The 25787-nt window shown below is 38.6% G+C and overlaps 1 protein-coding gene and 1 non-coding gene across 9 annotated transcripts in view; one reads left to right on the forward strand and one right to left on the reverse strand.

Moving 5' to 3' along the window:
- CLEC2D (C-type lectin domain family 2 member D) overlaps positions 1–25787 on the forward strand; it is a 123641-nt gene that overhangs the window by 79063 nt on the left and 18791 nt on the right. For 4 of the 8 annotated variants that reach the window (XM_063786319.1, XM_063786321.1, XM_063786324.1 and 1 more), the window contains 3 exons: positions 3374–3481; positions 15896–16056; positions 19581–19685. The gene's annotated coding sequence lies outside the window, so the exon portion shown is untranslated. The remainder of the gene's footprint in view (positions 1–3373; positions 3482–15895; positions 16057–19580; positions 19686–25787) is intronic. The other 4 variants (XM_063786322.1, XM_063786320.1, XM_063786323.1 and 1 more) reach the window with 2 other exon arrangements.
- On the reverse strand, positions 10258–10364 carry LOC112205096 (U6 spliceosomal RNA). The gene has a single exon (XR_002938958.1). It is a non-coding gene; the product is annotated as a U6 spliceosomal RNA (small nuclear RNA).

A 25787-nucleotide genomic window follows, 5' to 3' on the forward strand; every position in this document is an offset into this window, starting at 1 on the left:
CAGAGGTACAAAGAGGAGCTGGTACCATTCCTTCTGGAACTATTCCAATCAATAGAAAAAGAGAGAATCCTCCCTAACTCATTTCAAGAGGCCAGCATCATCCTGATACCAAAGCCTGGCAGAGACACAACAAAAAAAGAGAATTTTAGACCAATATCCCTGATGAACATCGATGCAAAAATCCTCTATAAAATACTGGCACACCAAATCCAGCAGCACATCAAAAAGCTTATCCACCATGATCAAGTTGGCTTCATCCCTGGGATGCAAGGCTGGTCCAACATACGCAAATCGATAAACGTAATCCAGCATATAAACAGAACCAAAGACAAAAACCACATGATTATCTCAATAGATGCAGAAAAGGCCTTTGACAAAATTCAACAGCCCTTCATGCTAAAATCTCTCAATAAACTAGGTATTGATGGGACGTACCTCAAAATAATAAGAGCTATTTATGACAAACCCACAGCCAATATCATACTGAATGGGCAAAAACTGGAAGCATTCCCTTTGAAAACTGGCACAAGACAGGGATGCCCTCTCTCACCACTCCTATTCAATATAGTGTTGGAAGTTCTGGCCAGGGCAATCAGGCAGGAGAAAGAAATAAAGGGTATTCAATTAGGAAAAGAGGAAGTCAAATTGTACTGGTTTGCAGATGACATGATTGTATATTTAGAAAACCCCATTGTCTCAGCCCAAAATCTCCTTAAGCTGATAAGCAACTTCAGCAAAGTCTCAGGATACAAAATCAATGTACAAAAATCACAAGCATTCCTATACACCAATAACAGACAGAGAGCCAAATCATGAGTGAACTCCCATTCACAATTACTTCAAAGAGAATAAAATACGTAGGAATCCAACCTACAAGGAATGTGAAGGACCTCTTCAAGGAGAACTACAAACCACTGCTCAACGAAATAAAAGAGGACACAAACAAATGGAAGAACATTCCATGCTCATGGATAGGAATAATCAATATTGTGAAAATGGCCATACTGACCAAGGTAATTTACAGATTCAATGCCATCCCCATCAAGCTACCAATGACTTTCTTCACAAAATTGGAAAAAACTACTTTAAAGTTCATATGGAACCAAAAAAGAGCCTGCATCGCCAAGTCAATCCTAAGCCAAAAGAATGAAGCTGGAGGCATCACGCTACCCGACTTCAAACTGTACTACAAGACTCCAGTAACCAAAATAACATGGTACTGGTACCGAAAAAGAGCCCTCATTGCCAAGACAGTCCTAAGGCAAAAGAACAACGCTATGGATGAATAAGTGGTTTTTACTATCACTTTTGCCCACCTTTTCTTCATATCAGGTTAAAAAATGAACAAATAAAACTTACAGACACAACTAATGGCATTTTTCCCTTTACTTTTTACCAGAGGTAACATCTAATCTGAAGTTGGTGCAGAGTATTTGCAGGCATGTTCTGTCTGCTTTTATTATAAATATTTATTGCTAGATGAGACCTATTTCATGTAATTTTTTTCTCTTCATGGCGTTCAAAATCCAAGCTCCTTGACCACTTGTTTTAGAATGTTATTTGCTTCAGAGAAACTCTCTTACTTTTACCACCATCCGGAACACCACAACCATCTTTGCAAAATCAGCAAGAATTTACCACTTCCTTTTTTTCTGAAGACACAGCTTGTATTTTACATTTGTCATTGCTAGGTTTCTATTATGCATTTGTATTTTATATTCAACATTTTGGTATAACCCTCCCAACAAATAATGTGGAGCGTAACATAGTAGATGTTTTCTGAACAGTAACTGAATGACTGAATTAGAGTCTCACATGACTCTCATAATAAGGAGACCATGTTACTTTCTACTCTGAGAATTTGACTTCCAGCAGCTGCTTTATCCCCCATCCCTAACCTTTGTATTTGTATTTGATAACACGAAAATGATGGGAGAACTGTGCTATTCTAAAAATAAACACAATTCTTAGATTACAAAAGTGAGCTTTAACAATATGTATCCCCATCTTAGTGAATGGACTTCAGGCTTATGCTTATAGCTCCACTGATAGCTGACATGCTGATTGATGACAGTTTATAAAAGTATCTTTCTGTAGAGACTTTTGTGGTAAATATTTCCTGTGCAACTGACCTAATTTTGTTTGCAGTGGAAATTTCTGAACTTTGAACATCAAAAACTTTCATACAATATCTTTTTTCATCACAATTTTGACAATGTTCTGAATACTAGTATAATGTATTATTGAACAGGTTATAGAAAGTACATTTATTATTGGAAAGAGTTTGTATTTCAAGTCTTGATCAGTAGGTTCAGTTGGTATTTTAAAATCATATATTTTGCTGTATGATTTTCTTGCATTAGTAACGGTAAATTCAGTTATAATGCCCAACCACACACACACAAAATTATCTTTTGAGGACAAATATTACCAATCGCCTAGATTAAATGTGGAAAATTTGTTAGGAGGTGTTATGGGCTGAATTGTGTTCCTACTCTTCTCCCCAGAATTCATATATTGACATCTTAGCCCTTAGAAGATGGAGTCCTTAAAGAGGTAAATAAGTTAAAGGTGAGCCCTAATCAAATATGACTGGACTCCTCTTAAGAAGAGATTAAGACATAGATACATACAGAGGTAAGACCAGGTGAAGACAAAGAGAGAAGATGACCATCTGCAAGCCAAGCAGAGAGGCCTTAAAAGAAATCAACTCCTGGCTCATGCCTGTAATCCCAGCACTTTGGGAGGCCGAGGTGGGTGGATCATGAGTTTGGGAGTTCAAGACCAGCCTGGCCAATATGGTGAAACCCTGTCTCTACTAAAAATACAAAAATTAGCCGGGCGTGGTGGCACACGCTTGTATAGTCCCAGCTATTTGGGAGGCTGAGGCAGAGTCACTTGAACCTGTGAGGCGGAGGTTGCTGTGAGCCGAGATTGTGCCACTGCACTCCAGCATGGGTGACAGAGAGAGACTCCATCAAAAAAAAAAAAAGAAAGAAAAGAAAAGAAATTAACTCAACCAACACCCTGATCTCAGATTTCTAGACTCTAGAACTCTGAAAAAAAATTATTTTTTATTTAATTATTTTTATTTAAGCCACCCAGTCTGTGGCATTTCATTATGGAAGCCCTAGAAAACAAATATAGGAGGTTTTCCAGAGCTACGCTCCAGTACAAATAGGAAGCATAGGATAAGCACAATAAATACACCACATATCCATTCTTCCTTCAATATACATTTGTGTCATTCTCTAGCATTACAAAAACAGTCACAGTTCAAGGGAAAATTTTCATTTCCTAGCAAAAATAGACATACATTTATATTACCACATTGCAAATACATTATAAATGTATTTATATGTAAAATCTATAGGAACACAGAAGAAAGAAAGAAGAACTGAGACTTAAATGAAGCTTAACTGGTACATCTGAACTCTGATGAGTGAGAAGTCCAAGCAAATAGAAAAGCCACAGCCAAACGGTGAGTCCCTTCCATGGTTAGAACACATCTGTCTTAACTCAGAAATCACGCCTAATCTTGTTAATAGCTTACATTTTTCGTAGGTGGCAATAAGCACTTTTTAACTGTTTAAATTTAGCAGGAAACATTTTGTTTATAATTCTGAATTTGAATGGGCTAATTACGGTGCACACAGGTGGTAAATAACAGATGACGCAGAAGATAAATGGAGTGATAGTGCCACACAGTCTTTAATCCTTAGAGGCTTTCACTCACTCTCCCATCTTCATTGTCTTACTGCACTCTTCCGATATGAATGACCATCTTCCAATTCTGTGGATGGAGAGAGAGAGGATATTTCGTTGAAAACACTGTCCTTACATTCTCAGTCTTCTCAGAGAATATGCTTCTCTTCTTTTATTTGTCATCACTGAACACTAGGGCTCCCCCAATGACACAACTTTTCTTGTGTATTTTTTTACTATGGTTAAAAAAACACACAATATAAAATGCGCCAGCATAATTGTTTCTAAATGTAGAGTTCACTAATGTTAAGTTATTGACATTGTTATAAAACAGATCTTCAGAACTTTTTTCATCTTACAAAACTGAATCAGTGTACCCTTTAAACAATAACCCCTCATTCCTTGCTCCTCTCAGCTCCTGGAAATCACCGCTTTACTTTTTTTCTCTATGAATTTGACTTCCCTAGGTACTTCATGTAAGTGGAATCGTACATTATCTGTGTGTTTTTTTTTTTTTTTTGAAACAGAGTCTTGCTCTGTCGCCCAGGCTGGAGTGCAGTGGTGCAATCTAGGCTCACTGCAACCTCTGCCTCTCGGGTTCAAGCGATTCTCCTGCCTCAGCCTCCCAAGTAGCTGGGATTACAGGCGCCACCACTACACCCAGCTAATTTTTGTAATTTTAGTAGAGACAGGGTTTCACCATGTTAAGTCAGGCTGGTCTCGAACTCCTGACCTCAGGTGATCTGCCCACCTCGGCTTCCCAAAGTGCTGGGATTACAGGTGTGAGCCACAGCACCCGGCCCATTATTTGTCTTTTTTATAACTGGCTTATTTCACTTGGCATAATGTTCTCAAGGTTCATCCATGTTGCAACATGTGTCAGAATTTCCTTCCTTTTTAAGGCTGAATAATATTCCACTGTATGAATATACCACATCTTAGTCCCTCACCTGCTAGTGGACACTTGACGCGCTTCTACTTTCTGGCTTCTGTAACTAGTACTGCTGCTAACATGGGTGTAAAAATATCTCCTTGAGACTGGTTTAGTCCATTTGTGGTGGTATAACAAAATACCAAGACTGGGTAATTTATAAAGAATAGAAATTTAATTTTTACAGTTCTGGAGGCTAGAAAGTCCACGATCAATGTGCTGGCACTTGCTGTCTGGCAAGGACATACCTGCTACATCCTCACATGGTGGAGGGGGTGAAAAATGCAAAAAGCATGAATGCTGAGTCTTCACATGGCAAAAGGCAGAAGAGCAAAAGGGTCTAAAGCTAGTTCCCTCCATCCCTTATAAAAGGCACTAATCCATTTATGAGGCTGGAACCCTCATGACTCAAACACTTCCCCAAAGACCTCACCTCTTAATACCACCACAATGCAGATAGTTTCAACATGAATTTGGAGGGGGCACATTCAAACCGTAGCAGAGACTCTTTCTTTCTTCCTTTCTTTCTCTCTCTCTCTCCTCTCTCTCTCTTTCTTTCTCTTTCTCTTTCTCTTTCTTTCTTTCTTTCTTTCTCTCTCTCTTTCTCTCTTTCTTTCTCTCTCTCTCTTTCTTTCTTTCTTTCTCTCTCTCTCTTTCTCTCTTTCTTTCTCTCTCTCTCTTTCTTTCTCTTTCTTTCTTTCTCTCTCTCTCTTTCTTTCTTTCTTTTCTTTCCTTCTTTCTTTCTTTTAATATACCTAGAAGGGGGATTACTGGGTCATATCGTAATTCTATTTTTAGTGTTCTGAGGAATCATCACACTATTTTTCATAGTGGTGGCACCACTTTACAATCCCACCAAGAATGCATAAGGTTTCCAATTTCTCCGCATCCTTACCAACACTTATTTTCTGTTTTATTTCATTTTGTTTAACAGTAGCCATCCTAATAGGTTTGAAGTGATACCTCATCTTGTTTTTAATTCTAACATCCCTTCTATGCCTGGTTCTGATGCTTGCTCTGTCCTTTCATTGATTTTTTGCCTTTTAAAATGGCTTTTTTTTCCCCGTTGATAGCCTGATAATATACCAAGAAAAAAGGAACCGCTGCAATTTGATCTTTAGTATTGCGGTGAGGTGTGGGGAGAGGGAAGTAAGACTAGATCTCAGATTTGTAGTGAGGCCTCTGGACTGCGAGCTTCACAAATGTTTCTATTTTCTTTTCCATCCCACTTAGGCGGGAAAGGATGGCTAGAGTGGTCTGAAGTTGGATATTTCTCTTCTCCCATGTGGAAGGCTAGAGCTGACTAGAGTTGTCTAACGCTTCTTCTAGGTCAGTTAGACTCTTAATAATGCCCCAGCAATGTAGGTCCTGGTTTACTATTGTCTCCTGAGGGCAGAACCTTTTTAAGAAGAACACAGTGTAAGAAAAAAAAAATGAAGAAGAAGAAGAAGAAAGAAGAAGAACACAGTGCTCTGGCATATTTTAAAATTATTCCTTTCTCCCCCTACTGGAAGCATGAGAGGGTTTCTCTAATATTTTCTGTGAGAACCTGGTCAAGTTCCCAGAGGTAAATCTCACAAAATTGTGGGATCCTCATATGACTGGGTCCCCCTGGAGTTTTTAACTCTCAAAGTTGCCTGCACTGTGCCTCCAGCACCTCATCCATTATAGTCCGTGTTTTCCTCTCCCAGCTCTTGCTCTCATGATAGTTTCTCTTCCTGTATTTTCCCGTCTGCCTCTTCAAACCTGGGTGCAGCCATTTGCTGTTTCTTCAGTGCTCTTGCATATCCTAGAAGAGTTGTTGATTTGTCAGTCTGTTCAACTTTTCCTTGTATTTAATCTGAAGTGGCAACTTCCAAGCACCTTATAGGCAGAACTGGAAACTGGAAGTTTTTTCTCATTGTGGTTTTGACTTAAATTTTCCTGATGATTAGTGAAGTTGAGCAACTTTTTATCTTCCTGTTGGCCACTTACATGTTATCTTTGAAGAAACATCTATTCAATTTCTTTGCCCATTTTTTAATCAGGCCATTTGATTTTTGCTTATGAGACATAAGAGTTCTTTGTATATTCTGGATATTAATCTCTTATCAAATTTTAGAAATGAAAATCTTTTCTTCTATTCCACACATTGCCTTTTCGCTCTGTTTTCTTGGACGGAGTCTCACCCTGTCATCCAGGTTGGAGTGCAATGGCGCCATCTTGGCTCACTGCAACCTCTGCTTCCCAGATTCAAGCGATTCTCCTGCCTCAGCATCCCAAGTAGCTGGGATTACAAGCACATGCCACCACACCTGGCTAATTTTTTGTATCTTTAGTAGAGACAGGGTTTCACCATGTTGGCCAGGCTGGTCTCCAACTCCTGACCTCAGGTGATCTGCCCACCTTGGCCTCCCAAAGTGCTGGGATTACAGGCCTGAGCCACTGCACCTGGCCTCTTTTCACTCTGTTGATTGTGTCCTTTGTTGCACAAAAGTTTTTAAGATTCATATAGTCTCATTTACCTATTTTTGCTTTCATTACCTGTGTTTTTAGTGTCATATCCAATAAATCATTGTCAAGTCCAGTGTCATGAAGCTTTCCCTATATGTTTTCTTATAGGAATTTTATAAATTTAGGTTTTATGTTTAAGTCATTAATATATTTTGAGTTAATGGTGTAAAATAAAGGCCCAACTTCATTCTTTTGCATGTAGATATCCAGTTTTTTCAATATCAGTTGTTGAAGAGACTGTTTTTCCCCACTGAGTGGTCTTGGCATCCTTGTCAAAGATCATTTGACCACATGCATGAAAATTTAATTTATAGGCTGTGTATTCTATTCAACTGGTCTATTTGTTTTTGTGCTAGTACCACACTACTTTGATTATCATAGATTTGTAATATGTTTTGAAATCAGGAAATGTAAGTCCTCCAACTTTGTTCTTTTTCAAAATTGTTTTGATCATTCGGAGTCCTTTGATATACCAAATGAATTTCAGGATACATTTTTCTATTTCTCCAAAAGATCCCATAAGGATTTTGATAAGGATTGCATTGACTCTGTAGCTCACTTCGGACATTATGAACAATGTAACAATATTAAGTTATCTAATCCATGAACACAGGATATCTTTCATTTATTAGTGTCTGCTTTAATTTCATTCAGCAACGTTTTATGGTTTACAGTGTACAAGCTTCTCATCTCCTTGGTTAGGTTTATTCCTAAGCTTTTTATTGTTTTGAGTGAAATTGTAAATGGATTTGTTTTCTTAATTTCCTTTTTGGATTGTTCATTATTCATGTATAGAAATGTAACTGATTTCTGTGTGTTGGTTTTGTACCTTGCAACTTTGCTTAATTCATTTATTAGTTCTAACAGATTTTTATTGTGTATGGAATCATTAGAGTTTTCTATGTATACGATTTTGTCCTCTGTAAACAGAGATTATTTACTTCTTCTTTTCCCATATGGATGCCTTTTATTTCTTTTTATTGCTTAATTGTTCTGGCTATAATTTTCAGTTCTATGTTGAATAGAAGTAGTAAGAGTGAGCATCTTTGCCTTGTTTCTGATATTAGAGAAAAAGCTTTTAGTCTTTTATCCTTGTGTATGATGTTATCTGTGGCCTCTTTATAAATGGTCTTAATTGTGTTCATGGACTGGCCTTCTCTTCCCATTTTATTAAGTGTTTTAACATGAAAGAGTGTTTAATCTTGTCAAATGATATTTCTCCACTGATTGAGATAATCATGATTTTTGTCCTTTATTCTGTTAATGTGTTATATTACATTGTTTTTTTCTTTTTTTCTTACTTTTTTTTTTTTTTAATGAGACAGGGTCTCACTCTGTCACCCAGGCTGGAGTGGAATGGCACTATCTTGACTCACTACAGCCTTAATCTCCTGAGCTCAAGCAATCCTATCACCTCAGGCTCCCGAGTAGCTGGGACTACAAGTATGTACCACCACGCCTGGCTAGTTTTCACAGTTTTTTATAGAGATGAGGTTTTGCCATGTTGCCCAGGCTGGTCTTGAACTCTTGAGCTCAAGCAATCCACCCACCTCCACCTCACAAAGTGCTGGGATCACAGGCATGAGCCATTGCACCCATAGATTGATTTTCATATGCTAAACTCTCCTTGCATTCCTGGAGTAAATCCCATTTGGTTATCGTATATGATTCTTTTAATATGCTATTTAATTTGGTTTGCTAGTATTTTGTTGAGGATTTTTGCATTCACATTCATCGGAGATATTGGTCTGTAGTTTTCTTTTCTTGCAGTGTCTTTGCCTCACTTTGGTATTAGGGCAATTTTGGCCTGATATAAGGAACTTAGAAGCATTCCCTCCTCTTGAATTCTATGAAAGAGTTTCAGGAAAACTGGTGTTAATTCTTTTGTAAATGTTTAGTAGAATTCTCCAGCGAAGCCATCTGGGATTTCTTTTTAGGGGGATTTTTGATTACTAATTCAATCTTCATACTATTTATTGATCTTTTCAGATTTTTTATATCTACATGATTCAGTCTTGCTAGATTGTATGTTTCTAGGGATTTGTACATTTCTTTTAGGTTATTCAATTTGTTGGCATGCCATTGTTCACAGTATTCTCATGATCCTTTTTATTTCTGTGGTATCAATTGTATTATCTCTTTTTTCACTTCTGATTTTATTTATTTGCATCTTCTCTTTTTTTTAATCTAGATAAGGGTTTATGAATTTTATTGGTTTTTTGTCCATTATTTTTAGTTTTTATTTTGTTTATCGCTGCTCTAATCTTTATTATTTCCCTTCTGCTAAATTTGAGTTTAGTTTGTTCTTATTTTTTGGTTTCCTAAGGTGTAAAGTTAGATCATGAAAATTTCTTTATCATTGCTTTTGCTCCATCCCACAAGTTTTGGTATGTTGTGTTTTCACTCTCATTTGTCTCAGTGTATTTCCTAATTTCCATTGTGACTTGTTTTGTGACCCCATTGGTCATTTAAGAGTTGTTTAATTTCTAAATATTTGTAGATTTTTCAGTTTCTCTTGTGTTAGTGATTTCTAGTTCACTATATGGGGATTGGAAAAGATACTTTCTATGATTTAAATGTTTTTTGAATTTGTTAAGACATGTTTTGTGACCTAACATGTGATGTATCCTGGAGAATGTTCCATGTGCACTCAAAACGAATGCATACCCTGGTGCTGTTGGTTGGAATGTTCTGTATATATCTGTTGGGTCCGATTGGTTTATAGTGTTGTTCAAGTTTTCTATTTCCTTATTAATCTTCTGTCTGGTTCTTCTGTCAACTATTAAATGTAACTTATTGAAGTATACTACAATTGTGTTTCTGTATTTTTCTCCCTTCAATTCTTTCAAAGCTTGATTTATATATTTAGGAGCTATTAGGTTTGGTGCATAAGTATTCATAATTGTAATATATTCATGGTGAATTGAATGTTTTTCATTATATGTTGTCCTTCTTTGTCTTCTGTAAGTTTTTCATTTAAAGTCTATTTGTTTGCTATTAGTATAGCCACTCTTGCTCTATTTTGGTTATTATTTGCCCAGAATATGTTTTTTTCCATTTTTTCACTTTTAGCCTATGTATGTCCTGATATGAAGATTTACTTTGTAATTTTCTTAATTGCTTTTTGTTAAGAAATAAAACACTTCACAAATTTGCATGTCATCCTTGCTCAAGGGCCGCACAAGTCTTCTCTGTCTTGTTCCGACTTTAGTTTATGTACTGCTGAAGCAAGCACTGTCAATTTTTTTTGCATGTCCTGTGAGTTTTTTATCCCTCACTTTCTCTGCCTTCCTTTGTATTACACTGATTTTTCGGAGTGACATACTTTGATTCTTTTTGCATTTTCTTTTTTCCTCTCTTCTATAGATATTTTCTTTGTGGTCACCATGGTAATTATGTAAAGCATCTTAAAGTTATAGTAGTCTATTTTAAACTGTTAACAACTTCAGTCATATACAAACACTGTACTACTTTGCAGCTTTGCCCCTCTGCAACACTTTATGTTATTGATGTCACAAGTTACATGTTTATATACTGTATACCAGTTAACAAGCAATTGTACTTATTTGTTGTGCAATTTTATCATTTAAAATCTATGCACCAAAATTAAGATAGTACATGTTACTCTATTTGCCCATGAATTTACCTTTGATTCTTCTTTTTGATCAAGTCTGCTGTTGAACCCCTCTAATAAGCTTTTCAGTTCAGTTATTGTATTTTTCACTCCATAATTTCCATTTGGTTCTTTGTTATAGTGTTTTGTATATTTGTTAATAACCTCATCGTGTTGATACACCATTTTTCTTATTTCCTTTAGCTGCATACCTGTGCCCTTTTTGAGCTCATTGAGTGTATTTATGACAATTTAAAAAATTCTTTGTCGAGCAGCTCTTAGATCTGTGTTGCTTTAGTTTTAGGACAGGTTTTATTTTGGTCCTTTGATTGGGCCATGTTTCTCTGTTTCTTTGTATTCCTTGTGAGATATATATATATATATACTTTTTTTCTGGGTTTTGGGCCTTTGGAAAAACAACCACCTCTCTTAGCTTTACCAATCAACCCAGTTTGAGGTTCTGGGACCTTTGAAACCTTTTCTCATGTCTTACTTTTCTTGGTGTTGTCCTATAAAACTGCAACTCTAACATGCTGCTTGCCTTTGCCTTCAGTGCCTTCCACACTCTACTACCAGTCCTACCAGCACTGTGAGTCAGGGAAGACGGAAACCAGTTCCTCAGGCAGCCCTCAGACAAGCCAGAGCATTAGATGCATGGTCCACTTTTTTGTTTCCATCAGGAGAGAGAATCCGCTGTATGGGGTGGTTCCTCCCAGTTGCTTCACAGTATAATGCATAAAGGAGGGACATGAATGGGCGTGTCAAATGTCACAAATTTTTTCTATCCTTTTTCTGGGGGGGAATCCTTTCTTGGTTTTATAATGGGCTGGTGCTTCAGCTTCTCCAGTAGTCTCTAAAGTTGCCACAGCAATGGGCCTGTGGGGAAGAGAGTCCCATAATTTCCTATTCTGCTCTCTTGCTAATGTCATCCCTTCCTTTTTTCATTTTTAAGCCTAAAGTAGATTCTCTTAGCTCATGATTAACACTTGCTGACTTTTGTATCTTTACCTTCTTGCACAAAATTATCCTCTTAATCACCTCTTTTTGTGGCTACCTTCTGGGCTCTATTGTGGCTCTTCATTTTCAACAGTTACATTGTTTTTATTTTACTGTATTTTCCTGTCCACCCACCCCAATGCCCACTGCTGACCTGGCAAAGTTCAATGTCAAAAATAGGTAATCTAGTCAAAAACTTGTCTTTATTGTTCCTTGAGCTGCTCAATTATTACCTCTACTATTACTACATTATAAATCTTAGGATCACATATACTCATTAATTCTTTGAATTTTTTAGCTTTCATATTATATTGTGTGTGTATGTGTGTGGGTGTTTTGACGATTCTCTATTTATATTTTCTCATGATAAGATATTCATAAATTCTGATATGCTTTGCTGTAAAGTGTAATTTGCATAATTAGATCATCAAATGGATTCACTAGCATAAATAGAAAAAAATTATAGGTCTGAATTTTCATGAGGGTTTTATGTATGTGTATATATATAGAGAGAGATAGAACATATATGTTTATAGGCACATTGTAATAATATATTGTATATTACATATGTATATACAGCATATACACACATTAAAAATTGTATAACAAGAATCTGTTGTGATAGAAGAAAATTGTGCAGGTGATTGATTGTTGCTCTTCATAGTCTGTAACAAGCAAAATGATCAATCAATATGTTTCATGCCATGTATGGACAAGTGAAGCCTCTTCTTTGGTTGATATTTCTAACTAGTTTATCCTTTTGCACCTTATAGGCTTTTGCAAGCATCTGTTTGAAGAGAATGGCTTACCTCAAATCAGTTGTTTTGGTATGGCCATTGTAGATTCCTAGTAGTCACAGTCATGCTTCAGAACTTGAAGTTATACTTGAGTGCACTAAACCACAATTTTAATCCCCTAATTACGTCATCAGACTTCTAGTCACTCTATTGACCTTTCTAAGATATTCCAACACTTTTCATTTACTTGATGAATGTTTCTTTAAGTGTGGTCCATGAACCACCTGAAATAATTTTTAGCACATTCTCCATTCTAGCTAACTGTACTTTGGGAAGAAAAAGGGAAAAGTTTATGTGGCAAGAATCTGCATTATTAACAAGTTTTCAAGTTATTCTTATATATACTATAGTTTGAGATCTTTATATGCACTAAAGCATTATATACTAAAGCTTGAGAATAATGCTATAAATATGTTGAATTGTTCAATGCAAATGACCCAGGAGACACTTCCATAATTGTGGCAGACTCTGTGCATCCTAAAAATTTAGATAAGATGTATGGCAGAACCAAATACCCTAGTACCAGTAAAATGACTGTTAGTTATCAAATAGTCATATAGTTAAGAACATTTTCACTGAATCACTAAAGAGTGGATTGTGAAACTCACACACACTTACATCTCACTTCATAATTATCGGTGATCTTTAAGAAATAAGTGTGTGCTCTCATGATATACACATAATGAAAATGTTCTTCGATGGATAAACACTTCCTGTCTTCTGAGTTCAAAGCCAGAAGACTGTTTCCACTGTCAAGTAATTTGAGCACCTGGTATAATTCTGCTCCAATAATAGGAAGTGACTTTTAGGAAATCTCAGATTTTGCTGTTTTTTTAACCTGTAATGGGAGAATGTCAGTCTTGGAGACACGTAAGCTCTTTTTTTTTTTAATTTTATATACTTATTTATTATTCTTTAAGTTCTAGGGTACATGCGCACAATATGCAGTTTTGTTACATATGTATACATGTGCCATGTTGGTGTGCTGCACCTGTTTACTCGTCATTTACATTAGGTATATCTCCTAATGCTATCCCTCCCTACTCCCCCCACCCCACAACAGGCCCCGGTGTATGATGTTCCCCACCCTGTGTCCAAGTGTTCTCATTGTTCAATTCCAACCTATGAGTGAGCACATGCGATGTTTGATTTTCTGTTCTTGCAATAGTTTGCTCAGAATGATGGTTTCCAGCTTCATCCATGTCCCTACAAAGGACATGAACTCATCCTTTTTTATGGCTGCATAGTATTCCAAGGTGAATATGTGCCACATTTTCTTAATCCGGTCTATCATTGATGGACATTTGGGTTGGTTCCAAGTCTTTGCTGTTGTGAATAGTGCCGCAATAAACATGCGTGTGCATGTGTCTTTATAGCAGCATGATTTATAATCCTTTGGGTATATGCCCAGTAATGGGATGGCATTCTAGTTCTAGATCCCTGAGGAATCGCCACACTGTCTTCCACAATGGTTGAACTAGTTTACAGTCCCACCAACAGTGTAAAAGTTGTTCCTATTTCTCCACATCCTCTCCAGCACCTGTTTTTTCCTGACTTTTTAATGATCGCCATTCTAATTGGCGTGACATGGTACCTCATTGTGGTTTTGATTTGCATTTCTCTGATGGCCAGTGATGATGAGCATTTTTTCATGTGTCTGTTGGCTGCATAAATGTCTTCTTTTGAGAAGTGTCTGTTCATATCCTTTGCCCACTTTTTGATGGGGTTGTTTGATTTTTTCTTGTAAATTTGTTTAAGTTCTTTGTAGATTCTGGATATTAACCCTTTGTCAGATGGGTAGATTATAAAACTTTTCTCCCATTCTGTAGGTTGCCTGTTCACTCTGATGGTAGTTTCTTTTGCTGTGCAGAAGCTCTTTAGTTTAATTAGATCCCATTTGTCAATTTTGGCTTTTGTTGCCATTGCTTTTGGTGTTTTAGTCATGAAGTCCTTGCCCATGCCTATGTCCTGAATGGTATTGCCTAGGTTTTCTTCTAGGGATTTTATTGTTTTAGGTCTAACATTTAAGTCTTTAATCCATCTTGAATTAATTTTTGTATAAGGTGTAAGGAAGGGATCCAGTTTCAGCTTTCTATATATGGCTAGCCAGTTTTCCCAGCACCATTTATTAAATAGGCAACCATTTCTTGTTTTTGTCAGGTTTGTCAAAGATCAGATGGTTGTAGATGTGTGATATTATTTCTGAGGGCTCTGTTCTGTTCCATTGGTCCATATCTCTGTTTTGGTACCAGTGCCATGCTGTTTTGGTTACTGTTGCCTTGTAGTATAGTTTGAAGTCAGGTAGTGTGATGCCTCCAGCTTTGTTCTTTTGGGTTAGGATTGACTTGGCAATGCAGGCTCTTTCTTCATTCCATATGGACTTTAAAGTAGTTTTTTCCAATTCTGTGAAGAAAGTCATTGGTAGCTTGATGGGGATGGCATTGAATCTATAAATTACCTTGGGCAGTATGGCCATTTTCACAATATTGATTCTTCCTATCCCTGAGCATGGAATGTTCTTCCATTTGTTTGCGTCCTCTTTTATTTCGTCGAGCAGTGGTTTGTAGTTCTCCTTGAAGAGGTCCTTCACATTCCTTGTAAGTTGGATTCCTGGGTATTTTATTCTCTTTGAAGCAATTTTGAATGGGAGTTCACTCATGATTTGTCTCTCTGTTTGTCTGTTATTGGTGTATAGGAATGCTTGTGATTTTTGCACATTGATTTTGTATGCTGAGACTTTGCTGAAGTTGCTTATCAGCTTAAGGAGATTTTGGGCTGAGACAATGGGGTTTTCTAAATATACAATCATGTCATCTGCAAACCAGTACAATTTGACTTCCTCTTTTCCTAATTGAATACCCTTTATTTCTTTCTCCTGCCTGACTGCCCTGGCCAGAACTTCCAAAACTATGTTGAATAGGAGTGGTGAGAGAGGGCATCCCTGTCTTGTGGCAGTTTTCAAAGGGAATGCTTCCAGTTTTTGCCCATTCAGTATGATATTGGCTGTGGGTTTGTCATAAATAGCTCTTATTATTTTGAGGTACGTCCCATCAATACCTAGTTTGTTGAGAGTTTTTATCATGAAGGGCTGTTGAATTTTGTCAAAGGCCTTTTCTGCATCTAATGAGATAATCATGTGGTTTTTGTGTTTGGTTCTGTTTATATGCTGGATTATGTTTATCGATTTGCATATGTTGAACCAGCTCTGCATCCCAGGGATGAAGCCAACTTGATCATGGTGGATAAGCTTTTTGATGTGCTGCTGGATTTGGTGTGCCAGTATTTTATAGAGGATTTTTGCATTGATGTTCATCAGGGATATTGGTCTAAAATTCTCTTTTTTTGTTGTGTCTCTGCCAGGCTTTGGTATCAGGATGATGCTGGCCTCCTGAAATGAGTTAGGGAGGATTCTCTCTTTTTCTACTGATTGGAATAGTTCCAGGAGGAATGGTACCAACTCCTCTTTTACCTCTGGTAGAATGTGGCTGTGAATCCGTCTGGTCCTGGAGTTTTTTTGGTTGGTAAGCTATTAATTATTACCTCAATTTCAAAGCCTGTTATTGGTCTATTCATGGATTCAACTTCTTTCTGGTTTAGTCTTGGGAGGGTGTATGTGTCCAGGAATTTATCCATTTCTTCTAGATTTTCTAGTTTATTTGCACAGAGGTGTTTATAGTATTCTCTGATGGTAGTTTGTATTTCTGTGGGCTTGGTGGTGATATCCCCTTTATTATTTTTTATTGCATCTATTTGATTCTTCTCTCTTTTCTTCTTTATTAGTCTTGCTAGCTGTCTATCAATTTTGTTGATCTTTTCAAAAACCAGCTGCAGGATTCGTTAATTTTTTGAAGGGTTTTGTTGTGTCTCTATCTCCTTCAGTTCTGCTCTGATCTTAATTATTTCTTGCCTTCTGCTAGCTTTTGAATGTGTTTGCTCTTGCTTCTCTAATTCTTTTAATTGTGATGTTAGGGTGTCGGTTTTAGATCTTTCCTGCTTTCTCTTGTGGGCATTTAGTGCTATAAATTTCCCTCTACACATTGCTTTAAATGTGTCCCAGAGATTCTGGTATGTTGTGTCTTTGTTCTCATTGGTTTCAAAGAACATCTTTATTTCTGCCTTCATTTCGTTATGTACTCAGTAGTCATTCAGGCGCAGGTTGTTCAGTTTCCATGTAGTTGAGCGGTTTTGAGTGAGTTTCTTAATCCTGAGTTCTAGTTTGATTGCACTGTGGTCTGAGAGACAGTTTGTTATAATTTCTGTTCTTTTACATTTGCTGAGGGGTGCTTTACTTCCAACTATGTGGCCAATTTTGGAATAAGTGTGATGTGATGCTGAGAAGAATGAATATTCTGTTGATTTGGGGTGGAGAGTTCTGTAGATGTCTATTAGTTCTGCTTGGTGCAGAGCTGAGTTCAATTCCTGGATATCCTTGTTAACTTTCTGTCTCATTGATCTGTCTAATGTTGACAGTGGGGTGTTAAAGTCTCCCATTATTATTGCATGGGAGTCTAGGTCTCTTTGTAAGTTTCTAAGGACTTGCTTTATGAATCTGAGTGCTCCTGTATTGGGTGCATATATATTTATGACAGTTAGCTCTTCTTGTTGAATTGATCGCTTTACCTTTATGTAATGGCCTTCTTTGTCTCTTCTGACCTTTGTTGGTTTGAAGTATGCTTTATCAGAGACTAGGAATGCAACCCCTGCTTTTTTTTATTGTTTTCCATTTCCTTGGTAGATCTTCCTCCATCCCTTTATTTTGAGCCTATGTGTGTCTCTGCACTTGAGATGGATCACCTGAATACAGCACACTGGTGGGTCTTGACTCTTTGTCCAATTTGCCAGTCTGTGTCTTTTAATTGGGGCACTTATTCCATTTACGTTTAAGGTTAATATTGTTACGTGTGAAATTGATCCTGTCATTATGATGTTAGCTGGTTATTTTGCTCGTTAATTGATGCAGTTTCTTCCTAGCATCGATCGTCTTTACAATTTGGCATGTTTTTGCAGTGGCTTGTACCGGTTGTTTCTTTCCATGGTTAGGGCTTCTTTCAGGAACTCTTCTTGTAAGGCAGGCCTGGTGGCGACAAAATCTTTCAGCATTTGTTTGTCTGTAAAGGATTTTATTTCTCCTTCACTTATGAAGCTTAGTTTCACTGGAATTGAAATTCTGGGTTGATATGAAATTCTTTTCTTTAAGAGCGTTGAATATTGGCCCCCACTCTCTTCTGGCTTGTAGAGTTTCTGCTGAGAGATCCGCTGTTAGCCTGATGGGCTTCCCGTTGTGGGTAACCCGACCTTTCTCTCTGGCTGCCCTTACATTTTTTCCTCCATTTCAACTTTGGTGAATCTGACAATTATGTGTCTTGGAGTTGCTCTTCTCGAGGAGCATCTTAGTGGTATTCTCTGTATTTCCTGAATTTGAATGTTGGCCTGCCTTGCTATGTTGGGGAAGTTCTCCTGGATAATATCCTGAAGAGTGTTTTCCAACTTGGTTCCATTCTCCTCGTCACTTTCAGGTATACCAATCGGACATAGATTTGGTCTTTTCACATAGTCCCATATTTCTTGGAGGCTTTGTTCATTTTTTTTTACTCTTTTTTCTCTAAACTTCTCTTTTTGTTTCATTTCATTCATTTGATCTTCAATCCCTGACACCCTTTCTTCCACTTGATCAAATCGGCTACTGAAGCTGGTGCATGCATCATGTAGTTCTCGTGGTATGGTTTTCAGCTCCATTGGGTCATTTAAGGTCTTCTTTACACTGTTTATTCTAGTTAGCCATTCATCTAATCTTTTTTCAAGATTTTTAGCTTCTCTGCAATGGGTTGGAACATCCTCCTTTAACTTGGAGAAGTTTGTTATTACCAATCGTCTGAAGCCTTCTTCTCTCAACTTGTCAAAGTAATTCTCCATCCAGCTTTGTTCTATTGCTGGAGAGGAGCTGCATCCCTTTGGAGGAGAAGAGGCACTCTGATTTTTAGAATTTTTGGCTTTTCTGCTCTTGTTTCTCCCCATCTTTGTGATTTTATCTACCTTTGGTCTTTGATGATGGGGACACACAGATGGGGTTTTGGTGTGGATGTCCTTTCTGTTTGTTAGTTTTCCTTCTAACACTCATGACCCTCAGCTGCAGGTCTGTTGGAGTTTGCTGGAGGTCCACTCCAGACCCTGTTTGCCTGGGTATCACCAGCAGGGGATGCTGAACAGCAAATATTGCAGAACAGCAAATGTTGCTGCCTGATCCTTCCTCTGGAAGCTGCGTCTCAGAGGGACACCTGGCTGTATGAGGTGTCAGTCGGCCCCTACTTGGAGGTGTCTCCCAGTTAGGCTACTTGGGGGTCAGAGACCCACTAGAGGAGGCAGTCTGTCCATTCTCAGATCTCAAACTCTGTGCTGGGAGAACCACTACTGTCTTCAAATCTGTCAGACAGCTTTGAAGTCTGCAGAAGTTTCTGCTGCCTTTTGTTCAGCTATGCCCTGCCCTTAGAGGTGGAGTCGACAGAGGCAGGCAGGCCTCCTTGAGCTGTGATGGGCTCGACCCAGTGCAAGCTTCCCGGCTGCTTTGTTTATCTACTCAAGCCTCAGCAATTGCGTACGCCCCTTCCCCAGCCTCACTGCCGCCTTGCAGTTCGATCTCAGACTGCTGTGCTCTCAGCGAGCGAGGCTCCTTGGGCATGGGACCCTCCGAGCCATGCGCGGGATATAATCTCCTGGTGTGCCATTTGTTTAGACCATTGGAAAAGTGCAGTATTAGGGTGGGAGTGCCCCGATTTTCCAGGTACCATCTGTCATGGCTTCCCTTGGCTAGGAAAGGGAATTCCCTGACCCCTTGCGCTTCCTGGGTGAGGTGATGCCCCGCCCTGCTCTGTGGGCTGTACCCACTGTCCGACAAGCCCCAGTGAGATGAACCCATTACCTAACTTGGAAATGCAGAAATCGCCTATCTTCTGCATTGCTCACACTGGAAGCTGTGGACTGGAGCTGTTCTTATTCGGCCATCTTAGAACCTCATGTCAACTGTCCTCCCTAATCTTTTATTATGCAGATGGGTTCTCTACCTGGCCCGTGCCTTGTTGCCTGTTCCTTTACTGTACATGTGATGACAAGAAAAGAAGATGGACCCTCCATGTTGAACATGCCTGGCCCTCAGGTAGCCCTTTTCTATTGGCACAACTGCTGGCATTCATCTGTGCAAGCTTCCAGCTTGCTCATGTATGTCTGCAGCTCGATTTCTCAGGCTGCTCTTTGTTAGAAAAGAAATGATTTTTTGGGCTGCTTTTTGTTAAAATGGAAAATTCTGCCTATGACTCTGATGTCCTTACTATCTGCCTAAATAATTTATTTCTATGTCCTGTATCACTGGATTCCCCCCACCTACCAAGTTGTTCTTAAAAACTGCTCCCTGAATGCTCTAAGAGACTGATTTGAGTTTTGAATAAAATTCTGGACTCCCACACAGCTGCCTCTACATGAGTTACTCTTTCTCTATTGCAATTTCCCTGTCTTGATATATTGGCTCTGTCTAGGCCTTGGGCAAGGTGAACCTGTTGGGTGGTTACATTCTCACTGTTATAATTTTTCAAAGGTGATTTCAGTCATGCCACCATCAGTGTAGGTCTCACCTGGGAGATTGTTAGAAATGTAGAATCCTGGACCCAGTGAATATGAATCTGCAGTTTTAAAAGATCTCCAGGTAATACATAGATGAATTAAAGTTTTAGAGCTATTGCTATAAGTGACATGGCTTCTTGATAAGTTATTTTCCGATTTTCAATCTGAGGTCCCCTGGGCTGCCTGCATGGATGTGTGGATAGGGGTTGAGGAAAAGGATGAACATTGGTGTTTCTCTTCAAGAGTTTGAATTTGATGTTTGTTTGCACACTTCAATGTATCTGTATATTTTAAAAAGTGGAGCAGTTATTCCTAGAGTGAAACTTTTGTATTCACCTAGAAAATCCATTTCAACTATCTGAGTTAGTTTACCAACAGTTCCCAGAAGAGGGCGCTGCAATGCCTTTCTTTTTCTGTCCTTACACCTGTATACTGAAGTCAGAAACTAATTGATGAAATGTTTAAATCCACATTATTTCATTGGAGGTACCAATACTTGTATTTGCTAAGTAGGTATTCTTTTCTTTACTTTGTAGATGAGTAAACAGGAAGACTGAACTGTTTCTCAACTCCCAAATTCAGGCTTCTTTCAAAATCTACAGTATCATTGGGGGCTGTTATACCAGGACACATGGAGGTGAAGAACTAAAGCAAAATAGTGTCTACTTCACAGTTTTGCCTAAGGCTGGGCTTAATTCTTAAAAAGGTAGCTCTGCTCTTAGTTGAGTGGTCTGGCTAAATTCAAGCAGATTAAACCAGTGTTTATTGTGTTGCTTTGCTAAAAGCCTTTTAGCTGCTTTCAACACAAAATGTTATCCATATTGCTTAGACTTTGCAAACGTAAATAAAATATTCTGTTATGAGTTTTGCAAGAATTTTGAGGGTGAGTTAATGTCAAGGTACCTCTGAACAAGATTTTATACATGTATAGGATGAACGGGACTGCCTTGATGTTCCCCTCAACTTGACTAAACTTTAGACAGATTTCTCCCTGACGTATCACTCCTTTACTTCTCTTTTCTTAGATTGTTTACTTTAGAAAACTTCCCACTATAAATTCTTTCTGTCTTCTTATTTGAGATTTAAATTTTTCTCTAGCCTTTTATCGGTTTTGCAACCCAGGAATATCTTTCTCAAAGACCTGGGAGCCATTTCTTTGAAAAATAATCATCAAGAAAAATAGTTCCCTTATCTTCCCATCTCTGTGGGAGGGTAGTACTCTAACTTCCATATGTGCCAGTTAGCAAATACAGATGGCCTAATCATGTTGACTCACCTTCCCCACTAACATTCTCCAGAACTTTTTCACTAGCATACTCCAGCCTTTACAATCTCTCCTGCTTTTTGTTCAACAGATTTGAATACAGTCTCTCTTTCTTATTGAAACAGGCTTGACACCTATTGCAACAATTTTGAATAAAGTCTTCCTTGCCTATTTAACTTTGTCCAGTGCAATTTTTCTTTGAGAATAGCCTACAGAGATTCAAATACAATAAGGTTATTGTATTAGCTACTTGCATACTACTAGCATTCTTTATGACTCATTATTAGAAAATAATAAGTGCAATTGAGGAATATGGGTATTTTTCCTCTACAATTGAAAACACTGAAAAGTAATCCTATAAACAAAGTAGCCCCTGTCCAATGTCTTTCCCTTATATCTTCCTAAAACACATTATTCTATTGTTATTCCCACTTCAAGGGCCACAGTTTCTCATTTGCTGACTTTTCCTGTGTTTTCCTCTAAATGCAAAATTAAGATTTTATTCTTGGCTCACTTCACTTCTGTATTTACACAGGTACAGATGTGTAGATTAACAGATCTAGTTGTCGCTTCCACAGTTACCCTTCTGCAAACCTGTTCCACCTAGCAGTCAGAGGTATCTTCTAAAATATAAAAATGCAAAAGTATCTTTTCTCTGCTTGAAGTCCTTCAATAACTCCTTTTTGCAGTTAGAGAAAAAAATGATACCCAAATCCTTCTCACTGTTTAACAAGGTCCAATACAATCTAGCATCTTTACATGTCCTCAGCCTCAACCTTCACCACTCCTCCTTCTCCACTTCTGCCTCCACTGCCATGTTGATCATATTAGATCCACAAGAACTTCTTTCCATTCCTAGCACATGCCAGGTTCCCCTTCCTTAGGCCCTTTGCTCCTGCTGTTCCCAAGGTAAGGAATGCTCATTCCTCAGATCTATTTTGGTTATGACAGCTGAAAGCTTTTTCCCAAAGATCTGGAACAAAACATGGATGGCTACTCTCATCACTCTTATTCAGCATAGTACTAGAAGCCCAGCCCAAGCAATTAGACAAGAGGGAAAAATACAGAAAATCTAAATTAGAAAGGAGGAAGTCAAATTGTTCCTGTTTTCCGATGACATAATCTTATATATAGAAAACTGGAAAGTCCACCAAAAAACTCTCAGAAGGGATACAAGAACTTAGTAAATTTTCAAGATACAAAGTTAAGACAGAAAAAATCTGTAATATTTCTATACACACACAATGAACTAGCTGAAAACAAAATCAAGAAGGCAATCCCATTTGCAATAGCTACACACAAAAAAAAACCTAGGAATAAATTTAACCAAGGAAGTGAAAGATCTCTATGTTGTAGGAAAATCCAGGTTCTTGTCACATGACTAAGATAATTTAGGCATGAGGACTCATTGTAGGGTGAGTAGGGCAGAGTTTATTGGGTGAAAAAGAAAAAAAAGTGGGAAACAGGGACTCTCAGCAAAGTGATAGTCCTGCTACGAAGTTTCCCACCTTGCAGATTGAATCCTTGGTTATCACCCAGGAACAGGAGAGGCTAGGCTACTCCCCCTTGTAAACAGTGCTAACGTCCCACGGCTCCACCCCATCCTCCCAGTGCACAGGACGGTCAGAGGTTCTCAGGAGACCCCTTTTGAGGTGGCTGTCTCATTCCCCCCTCTGAAGTACATCTAACTGCTGTTAGAGTAAGGATAAGGATAAAGAAGACCAATCCTAACTGCCTCCTGCCGACAGGGGTGCTGTTTTGGGGAAATGGCAGTCAGATCTCCCTCAAAGGCCTCTCTAAGTGTCCCTAGCAGAAGGCGCCATTGTCCAAGGCTCCAGTTGCATGACTATTTGGAGTTTGATTGCCTGAAGTAGAGAAGAAACAAACCAGGTTAATAGAAAACATGTATCAAAACCAAACAAGGGGGTGGGTGAAGACAGCTCAAAAATCCTGAGGCCTTTTACCAGTTCACACAGGGAGATGGAGGGGGTGGGGGACAAAAGCTCGACTGGTAAGGAAACTTACTTTTGTGCAGGCATGTCATGGTTCTGGGCCTCCTTCTCCTGAGCCCAGTCTGAAGCCAACCAGTCTAAGGTTTGGGAAATTAACTCTTCCCAATTTGGAGGATGCATCTGAGGGGAGTGTCCCATAGTACGGAGACACAATTACTTATTAAAGAGATGACAGAGGAGGAAAAAGGAAGGTGTTTTTTCAAAGGAGTCCCAGGGATTCAAGATGCATTTGAAAGGGGTACAGACTGAAGATGAATGGCTACTCATCTAGAAAGAGGGGAGCCAGTGCCTCTGATTCCTTTCTCTTCCTAGCAAATACACAGGATACATGAGGGAGGAAAAGTGAGGTGTTCCTCTTTCTTTCCTCCATCCTTTTATCCCTGAGTCTTGGTGACTGTGACCAGTGGCCATGGGTGTTAAAGTGGCTTTCACCCATGTTAACAGTGGGGGCCTAAGAGGTGGGAGTATCCATTCTCACCCATGTATGCCCTATCTCCCCTTCTGTCAGTAGCCTTTGGATTCCCTAGACCTCATTTATGCCATGGATACTAGCGTAGACTTTATCCATGAAACTGGAAGCTTGGCTTAATTGGCAGGAATCAGCCACACTCACCTGCACTATATCTTTTGACTTCCGTTATCATCTGCCTCTGGATCCCTCATATCCAGTTTTCTTTCCTAGGCCTTTGACTCAAAACTTGGAATTAAGTTTGGGACAAAAATGCATCTTGGACTGGGTTGCATGGACTCCTTATCATAAACCAAATGCTAAAGTGAAGCTGTGGAATTGAGTCCTCTTCCAACAAGGGAGAGAAAAGGATGTCCAGTGACATGCCTAGATAACTGGTGGCTATAGTTATGCTTCCTAGGATTTGGGTGCATGGTGCTTGGCTTTGGTTAGCTCCCTTGGTCTTACTTTCCCCCACCTCCCCCCCAAAAAAACCCTCTGAGTGATGGGCAACCTATTTATTCCCATCACCTGGTAGCATTTGCAGGATAATTGCTCAGAACTAGAATATTGATCCAGATTTCTACATTACCCATCCCGTTTGTTCTTTCTGAGCTGCACACAGAGATCACTGGTTGGTTCACAGGAACAAGCAGGGTTAGTCTGAAAATGTAGGCAAAAACTGAAAAACAACTAATGAGTTTAGAATTTTAAGACAAATGTATGATAAATTTTGAAACATAATTTCTCTCTCTCCAGTCCTCATTTTTGTGAAAAACACAAATCTTGATAGGACTGAGTTGTTTGCAAAATTGAATTTAGTCTTATACTTGGCCTGATTATTTGCATAAAGTGCAGCAAAAATAATTATTTCTACATAGGCCTTTTGATTGGCTTTGATGGAATGCTGTTCCACAAGTAATCTCAAATAAGATCTTTTAAAGCCACGCCCAGACATGTATTTGTATCCTCAAATACCTGTGAGTTGGGTAATCCTCTTGTCTTAAGGTTCCAAGATAAACTTGGAGCTCCTGGGCCTGTTAGAAAGTGACATTCTTTACTGATCACAGGTCATGAACCCTGTACAGGAACTGCATAGACAAGGCTATGAGACCAGTTTCCTCAAGGGACTTTTTTTTTTTTTTTTTTTTTTTTTTTGAGAGAGTCTCACTCTTGTTGTCCAGGCTGGAGTGCAATGGCACAATCTTGGCTCACCGCAACCGCTGCCTCCCGGCTTCAAGCAATTCTCTTGCCTCAGTCTCCCGAGTAGCTGGGACTACAGGCATGTGCCACCATACATGGCCAATTTTGTATTTTTAGTGGAGATGGGGTTTCTCCATGTTTGTCAGGCTGGTCTCAAACTCCCAACCTCAGGTGATCCACCCGCCTTGGCCTCCCAGAGTGCTGGGATTACAGGTGTGAGCCACCACGCCCGGCCTTCCCCAAGGGACTTTTATTGGCTCTGCAAGTTGAGCTTGACTCCTTAAAGAGAAGCATACCCTTCCAGTCAAAGCCTTGGTAAAACAACCAGTTACTCCAATTGCATCCTGTTGCAAAAGAAAATGGATTTTTACTGCACTGATGCAAACAAGTATATTGCTGTAAGTGAAGAATACTCACAGATAATTTCCAAATTCTACAGGAACCAGGCAGAGAGAAGCAAATATACTCCAAATTTTGTTCACAGGAGTATACTCTACTCAATGATTAAAGGCTATAAATAGTTCAAAATATGTTTTCTTGACTCTAAAAAACAAAACAAGGATCAGCAATATCCAAGCAAAATTGAAAAAGATTGCTTCATTTTTTTGAATTCACCCAGTTAACCCTTATTTTGCTTGATATTTATGAATATTTTAGCTCTTCATGAGTTCTGTACATTTTTCCTTTATTCCAATGTCACAATCCCCAAAGGTA

This window comes from Pan troglodytes, chromosome 10, assembly GCF_028858775.2.
Source record: "Pan troglodytes isolate AG18354 chromosome 10, NHGRI_mPanTro3-v2.0_pri, whole genome shotgun sequence".
Taxonomy (NCBI): Eukaryota; Metazoa; Chordata; class Mammalia; order Primates; family Hominidae; genus Pan; species Pan troglodytes.